The sequence below is a fragment of the Brachyhypopomus gauderio genome, unplaced genomic scaffold (genome assembly GCF_052324685.1).
Source record: "Brachyhypopomus gauderio isolate BG-103 unplaced genomic scaffold, BGAUD_0.2 sc44, whole genome shotgun sequence".
NCBI lineage: Eukaryota > Metazoa > Chordata > Actinopteri > Gymnotiformes > Hypopomidae > Brachyhypopomus > Brachyhypopomus gauderio.
In genome coordinates, this window is record NW_027506870.1 from 2,747,846 (window position 1) to 2,755,671 (window position 7,826).

General features: G+C 46.2%; 1 non-coding gene and 1 pseudogene across 1 annotated transcript; both read left to right on the plus strand.

Moving 5' to 3' along the window:
- Positions 1-747: 747 nt before the first annotated feature.
- On the plus strand, positions 748-961 carry LOC143486618 (U2 spliceosomal RNA; annotated as a pseudogene).
- A 670-nt stretch (positions 962-1,631) lies between these two features.
- Positions 1,632-1,750, plus strand: LOC143486630 (U5 spliceosomal RNA). Its single transcript, XR_013123565.1, has one exon. It is a non-coding gene; the product is annotated as a U5 spliceosomal RNA (small nuclear RNA).
- The last annotated feature ends 6,076 nt before the right edge of the window (positions 1,751-7,826 follow it).

A 7,826-nucleotide genomic window follows, 5' to 3' on the forward strand; every position in this document is an offset into this window, starting at 1 on the left:
TTTTTGGGAGTGCGGGTATGCACGGGTGACCTGGAAGAGAGTGGCCGGCCTTTTGAATACACTGGACCCGCAGTTTGTGCTGACTTTGGAAAAAGTCCTGCGGGGATGGTCCCACGGGTCCGGGACTCCCTTCTTGTCTCGGATGTGGTTGGTGGTCAGCATTACGAAGCGTGAACTTTGGAATGCTCGGACCACCCTCATCCAAAAGGGGACAAGCCTGGGGCCTGTGGGGTTGTGGAAGCGGATTTGTGCTGATTTGCGTTTTAGGAGGGAGCATGATGTCATCCGTTGGGGCTATCACGCGGCGAAAGAGAGGTGGAAGGGCCTCTTCGAGCTGTAGGCCCACGGAGTTGTTAGCTGATGGGATTGACTGACTCTGCTCCCCCTGGTGGTCTGGAAAGACCGCCATTTTTGTATTTTATTTGTCTGCATGTGGAAGGAGATTTTAGCCCTTTTAGTGGTTTATTTATTTGGGGCCTAGGCACAGCCGTATTTGTACCGAGAGCGATGTTTGCCACCTGTTATTGGATTGTGTTGCTATCCATGGTGGTGGTTTGTATGCGGATGCACGGTTTTAAATATGTTCTTAGGTTTTAATGAATTGTTCATCTTTGACCTCTTTGAGCATTTTAGAGACTATATGTCTCATTCTCCCCTCGCGGACTTACATGAACTTTCATGATTTTACGAGGGGAGACAATTTATTACGGACTCTTATTACTGATGTGTGATTATTGATTTGTTGTGTTGTGTTTTATTGTTGATGGCGTAATAAATAGGAAAAAAAAAAAAAAAAAAAAAAAAAAAATCTGTTCCTATCAGTTTAATATCTGATACGTCCTCTATATGAGGACTTCATATTAAATGGATTTTTAGAACAGGGAGGCGAAACAGGGGCTTGCCCCGTTCGCCCCACGCATCGACCTGGTATTGCAGTACCTCCAGGAACGGTGCACCTTCCTAAACGTGTGGAAAAGAAAGAGTTTGTTGCTGGTTGTATGGTATGATCAGCCTGTTTATTTTAATGAATTTGTAATATGTGTGTGTGTGTGTGTGTGTGTGTGTGTGTGTGTGTGTGTATATATATATATATATATATATATATATATATATATATATATATATATATATATATATATATATTATAAAACTTTATTTTTACATTTGTTGGTTGATTTGTCTGTCTGTCTGTCTCTGTCTGTCTGTCTGTCTGTGTGAATAAATAAAACAAAGCAGCCAAAAGCGCTCACTCCTTTAAAAAAAACCAGAATAAGTAAGAATGAAGGGGAGTGAGTGGTCTCTGTCTCTCTCACTGCCTTGTCAGCTGGTCACAAATGCAGTGCGAGCGGAGGCCACTCCCCTTTCGGCGGTTTGCAGTTTTCCCTCCGTTTTTGTTCTTTTTTTTTTTTTTTTTTTTTTTTTTTGAGATTGTTACTGTTTTTTCCCCTCCCCTCTCTCTCTCTCTCTCTCTCTCTCTCTCTCTCTCTCTCCATTATAGCCTGCCAGCCCTGCCTGCCTGCCTGCCTGATGTTGCCAACAAGCCACAGCCCCGCAGGCTCCTCCCTTGTTACCGCGAACAAACGAGCTAGGCTTTAGGTTGGCGTAGCGGGACGCCTGAGCCTACATGGCTATAGCTCGGGTTTCTCTTCATTCACGCACAAATCTTTCGCCTTTTACTAAAGATTTCCGTGGAGGGGAACGTCAAAGAGTCAAATAGATTTTTTGGAGCGCTCTGCCTCCGGGCAGGGCCGCAACAATCTGTACAATGAGAATGTGTATAAACGTAGGGGTGGGCGTGGCACGAAGGGAAGGGTGAGCGTACGTACGGCTGGAAGGAAGGAAGGAAGGGCGCTGTCTCCGCGGAGGGGAGGCCTGTGCCGGCGAGGCCGGCGCCCAGGCCAGCGCCCATTTCAGGTTATCGCTTCTCGGCCTTTTGGCTAAGATCAAGGGGCGGAGACAGGGATCGGCTTTCTGGGAGAGGGGGGGATGGTCCTTGGGACTCCTTTCTAAATCCCAGGAAGATATTATTTGTTTCAAGATTGGTGAGTATTTTGTTTGAGTGAAGAAAGTGTGTGTTGCGAGAGAGTGTGTGTTTGGTTTTTGTGGTTTCAGATTTTGCTGTTTTAAGGTAAGTGGTTTTTTACTGGTTTTCTCCTTTTTAAAATTTAAGAAATTTTAAAAACTTGGTGGTCTGTTCCTTTTAACTCAAAACTGTTGGTGCCTCCAACATGTCGGCTGCTCGAGCCGGGGTGAGGAGGCACCACAGTGTCAGGTTGCTTTTTAGGACAGATGGAGAAGGGAAACTGCTGTTCATGTCTAGATTAGATTTTTCTAGAAAATTTTTGCAAAAGAAGCTAGGCTTCACTCCAGAGAATTTGCATTGTATTATTACCTTGCCACAGAATAAAGGTTTCGATGTAAGCTTTTATTCAGCATATCATTTGAATAAATTTTGGAAGAGATATGAGGAGAATCCAGCCAGCTTTGATATGTTCATTGTTGAAAGGCTAACAGACCACGCAAAGAAAACTGTAATTGTTAAAATGTTTAATGAAATGGTAAGCGCAGAGGACATTTGCTTATGGTTGGATAGATTTTGCACAGTACTTGGACCTGTAACAAAAGTTTTAGATGAAGATGGTGTATGGAATTGTACTTGGAGAATCCCAATTAGACAACATGAGGACCCTACTGGCTATTTGGGCTTAAAGCACTTGCCACAAGTTATTGTACTGGGGGAGAATAGAGGTTATATTCATTATCAAGGCATGCCAAAAACCTGTAGAAAATGTGGGGAAATGGGTCATTTGGCAGAAGCCTGTGATAAAGTGGTTTGTGGAAAGTGTAGAGAAATTGGGCATACTTTCGCTGAGTGTCCCAATGGCAGACGGTGCAATCTCTGTGGGGAGGCGGATCACCTATTCAGAGATTGCCCCAAGAGTTTTGCCAACAAACTAAAAGCAGCCGACATGGTCGTCCAAACAGCCAGACGTAAAATGGCCGACATGCAGCATGGTCGGGAGCAGGGCCAGGAAGAAGGGGCGGAGCCAGGGACTTCGGCGGGAAACCAGGGGGAGGTGGGTGGGGACATACCCCAGGGGGAGGGAGAAGAAGGGGCAGGACCAAGGAATGTGGAACAGCAAGGGAGTGGAGAAGAACACAGGGAAGAAAGTGGAGTGGGGCAGGGAAAGGAGGGGGAAGGGAGACAGGGAGTTGAGGGAGTTGAGGAAAGAGGAGGAGAAGGAGGACAAGGAGAGGGAGGAGAAGTACAGGCACAGGTTGAGGAAGGCATGTCCTCAATGGCCACAGTGTCTGAGGGAGGGGATGTGTCTGGGGAGGGCAGTCCAGGATCTCTCTTCAATGTACAGGCCACAAAGAGACCGGCGGAGTCTCCCCTGCCACGACGAGGACGGAGCGACCACCTCATCGGAGGAAGAACTGCGACAGATGTTCTCTGATGACTCTCCTACCGAGGTTTCCTTTTTAAACATTAAATTAAAAGCATCCACGCCAAGAGCCCAGCAAGAGCTTTCCTCTGCTGGGCTCGGGGCAGAAAGCACCTTCTCACAGATAGACCGCCTTTTAATGCACATAAAGGAAGAGGAGATATCACAGGAAATTATGTGACTTTCAAGAATGTGTTTAAGTGGGTGTTTGAAATGATCTTATTAGACAAAAATGTGCTTTTATAGGAAACATAGACATATCCTTGCTTTTATTATGTTTTTACTCTTTTATTTTTGCTCAATGTCTATCACTATCTCTACTATTAATGTGAGAAGTGTGAAGACACCCGTGAGAGCACAGAGCATATTGTCCTTTTTAAACTCCTTACGTGTTGATATTTTCTTATTACAAGAGTGTGCCATCCCCTTCTTAAACACATACAGAGATTGGGAGCAGAAATGGTCTGCTGGTCCCTCTCTTTGGAGTGGCTCACACTACAACCGGGCAGATGGGGTTGCAATCCTCATCAAGAACCCTGGGATACAGGTTCATGGAAGCACGGTGGTGAGAAATGGGCGGGCCCTTTTGGCAAACCTGACTTTTTTAGGGGAGGGTTTTAATGTTCTGTGTGTTTATGGTTTTAATGACAAACACGAGCGGGTAGAGCTGTTTGAAGATCTGCAACCCCATATGTTAGGAAATGCGCCATTGATAGTGGGCGGGGATTTTAATTGTGTTTTATCTAGTAAAGACAGGAAAAATGTGGGGGACAGTTTTAAGTTAGATAAATCATCAGGGAGACTGAGGGCTTTAATGCAGGATTTTAAACTAGAAGACTGTTTTAGGAAAATACATCCAGGGGAGGAGGGCTTCACGTGGCGCAGTGGCGATGGCACCAAGGCCTCCCGTATTGACTATATTTTAACCAGAAACTGCCCACCCAGGGATGTGACATTGACTCCCGTCTTTTTTTCTGATCATGTTATGTTGTCTTGCACTATGTCCTTTTCCACGGGCGTGACAATAGGGAGAGGGCTGTGGAGGCTAAACTGCTCCCTTTTGCAGGATGAGGCTATAGCCAGGGAGTACAGGGAGCAGTATGGCCTCTGGCAGACTCTCCAGGACAGTTACACTTCACGTGCACTATGGTGGGAAATGGTTAAAGGACGGACAAAGACCTTTTTTAGGAAAAGAGGGATAGAAAAGAAAAGGCAGCGAGAGAGGCGCATGATGGGGTTGCAGAAGAGGTTGCAGCGTTATTTTAAACTTTTAAATCAAGGATGGGATTTTGAAGAAGATATAAAAGCAGTAAAAGAAGAAATGGCGCAACTGGCAGAGGAGGTAAGCAGAAGTGTCATTCAACAGAGTAGAGAACGAGATCAAGAAGAAGGGGAAAAGTGCACAAGGTACTTTTTTAAGAAGATTTTATCCAGAAATAAAACTTTCACGAGTATAAAAGAGGGGGAAGTTGAAGCAAGACAGGATAAAGACATAATGGGAATGGTGGAAACATTTTACGAAGAACTTTATGGGGAAAAAGAAGTATGCACTAAGGTAATGGAGGAAGTTTTAAATTTTATAGATAAACAGGTAAAGGTTCCAGAAGTTTTAATTAAAGATTTTACAGTAACTGAGATCACAAAGAGCCTGAAAAGCTTCAAAAAGGGAAAGGCACCAGGGGAGGATGGTCTCCCTGTAGAATTTTATGATGCCTTTTGGGACATTTTAGCAAATGATTTATTAAGTGTTTTTATGGAGTTTGAAGAATCGACCCGATTGCCTGACAGTTTTAGAGCAGGGACAGTGACTCTTTTACACAAAAAGGGGGAAAGGACAGATCTTAAAAACTGGAGACCTATTACGCTTTTAAACCTAGACTGTAAACTTTTTAGTAAGGTTTTAGCACAACGTATGTCTTTAGTTTTAGAGGACGTGATCCACCCGGATCAAGCCTGTGCAGTGCCTGGGCGGAGGATCACGGACAGCTTGATCCTGATACGTGACTCCATCTGTTTTGCGAGAGACAGAAAAATGCGGTTGTTGGTTCTAAATTTAGATTTTGAAAAAGCCTTCGATCGGGTCTCGCACCAGTACCTTTTCAAGGTACTGCAAAAGATGGGTTTTCCAGGGAGGTTTTTAGCATGGGTGGGGTTGCTGTACAGTGATGTCACCAGCAAAATAATTGTAAACGGGCACCTCTCAAAGGCGTTGACTATTCGCTCAGGAGTACGGCAGGGCTGCCCGTTATCCCCGCTTCTGTTCGTAACAAGTATAGAACCGCTGGCACAGATCTTGAGAAGGGATCAATGGATCAGTGGCCTGACTTTACCTGGGGGACTGACTGCGACCTGTTCACTCTACATGGACGATGTGACAGTTTTATGTACGGATTTTTTATCTATTCAAAGGACTTTGGAGTTGACTGAATGGTTTGGGAGGGCAGCAGGTGCCAAATTAAATAGAAAAAAATCAGAGGCCCAGCTTTTTGGGCCCTGGGGAAATGAACAGGCACGGGCAAACTTGGAGGTAAATTTTAAAGACTCGGACATGAAAATTTTAGGACTGAAATTCGACAAGATGGGGAGAGGAAGTGGGAATTGGGTAGAGACATTAGGGAAAGTGAAAAAGAAGTTGGGGTTTTGGGGACTCCGGAAGTTGACATTAGAAGGGAAAATCCTGATTGTGAAGGCTGTGGTGTTACCGTTGGTTTTATTGTTGTGCTCCATTTTCAGTCCACCAAGAAGCTTTCTCTTAGGCATGGACCGCGCTGTGTTCTACTTCTTATGGGGGTCCAAGTGGGAGCGCCTCAAAAGGGAGGAAGTGAAGAAGAGAACAGAAAATGGAGGGAAGGGGCTCCCAGACCCCCACCTGTTTTTAGGCAGTAAATTTGTTGCCCTACATGTGAAGTATGCCACATCTGTTTTAAAAACTAAAACGGCCATTATGTCAAGATTTTGGTTGGGCTCGTATTTGCAGAGACTAAAGATCTTAAACCCAGATCTTAGAACACCGGTGTCTTTTAAGTTATCACATGAACATGATTTTATTAGGAAATTTTTAATGAAATATAACTTGGAAGGATGTGGGAGGGAAAAATTGGAAGATGCTAAGGCTCTGGTTTCTTTGGTGCAGGACCAGGAGGAGGTGAGCCGGGTGGTCGGCTTGACGAGAGAGGAGGCTCGGCGAGTGTGGAGGAACGTGGCCCACCCCGCCCTTCGGAATCAGGACAAGGACCTCTCCTGGATGGTGGCCCATGAGATCCTTCCAGTCAGGGCGGTGATGCACTCCCGGGGCATGGGGGCAACGGCAGTATGCCCACGGCCAGGCTGCGGCCAGCATGAGACCGTGCGGCACGTGTTCTGGGAGTGCAGCGTGGCCAGGGACCTGTGGGCCGCGATCGGCCCCCTGAAATGCCCGAGCCTGCCAGCAGGGGAGGTCCATCCGCTAGAGTACCGGCAAGCGGTACTCGGGGTGGGCCAGGGCCTACACCAGTTACCAGCAAAGGATTTTGAACTGCTCTGGCTCACTCTCAACAGCGTGAAGGCCGCTTTATGGACCTCCCGCAACCTGCTGGTGGGGAAGCACGTGACGGTGCCCCTCCACGCTCTCATAAAGCTGGTAACTGGAAAAAACGCTGCAGGTGGCACCGGGCGATGATATTCGGAGGAGGGGGCCGAGGCCACACGCAGGGGGGTCCCTGCCACCATCGACCCGGGCTCCCGCCGACGTTCCCTGAGGGGATGTTTGTGCCTGAGAGGGGACAGCGGGCAAAGGGAAGGAGCTCCGCTGGTGCCACAGGGGAGAGGGGCCTGTCGGAGGGTGGGAGGAGGGTTAACGCCCCCCATACCGCCCCCCTCATCTCCACCCCTGCCACCGCCACCTCCCCTTCCTGGGCCTCACTCAGATACCCCGGGCCCTTATTGCAATACATTGGGGGGGGGTTTAAATGTTTAAATGTTTATGTGTTTATGAATGCTCATGTGATAGTTTTAAAGGTTTTTGTGTACCTATGTTTGACAATAGGGGGGTTTATAAATCGTGATGTCTCTTTAGAACCTTTTTATAACATTGGTTTTTATTCCCATTTTAGCCCTGTTGTTAATGGTCTTATCGCCGTGATTTTACAGCTGACATGCCTGTATACCTTTGACAGTTTTTACCGCTCGGCTTTTAAAATCCCTTTACCTGGTTTTAAAACTGAATGTGATTTTTTATGCACCCTTTTACTCTATTCCTTATCCTATTCTTTGTGTTTTTATTACTTATTGTACAAACCATTTTATAAACCTGGTGGTATACTAATGAGTGCATTTATATGTGTTAAGGGGAAGAAGGTAAAGGAGTGGCAAAGACTGGACAATACAGAAAACAGGCCACAC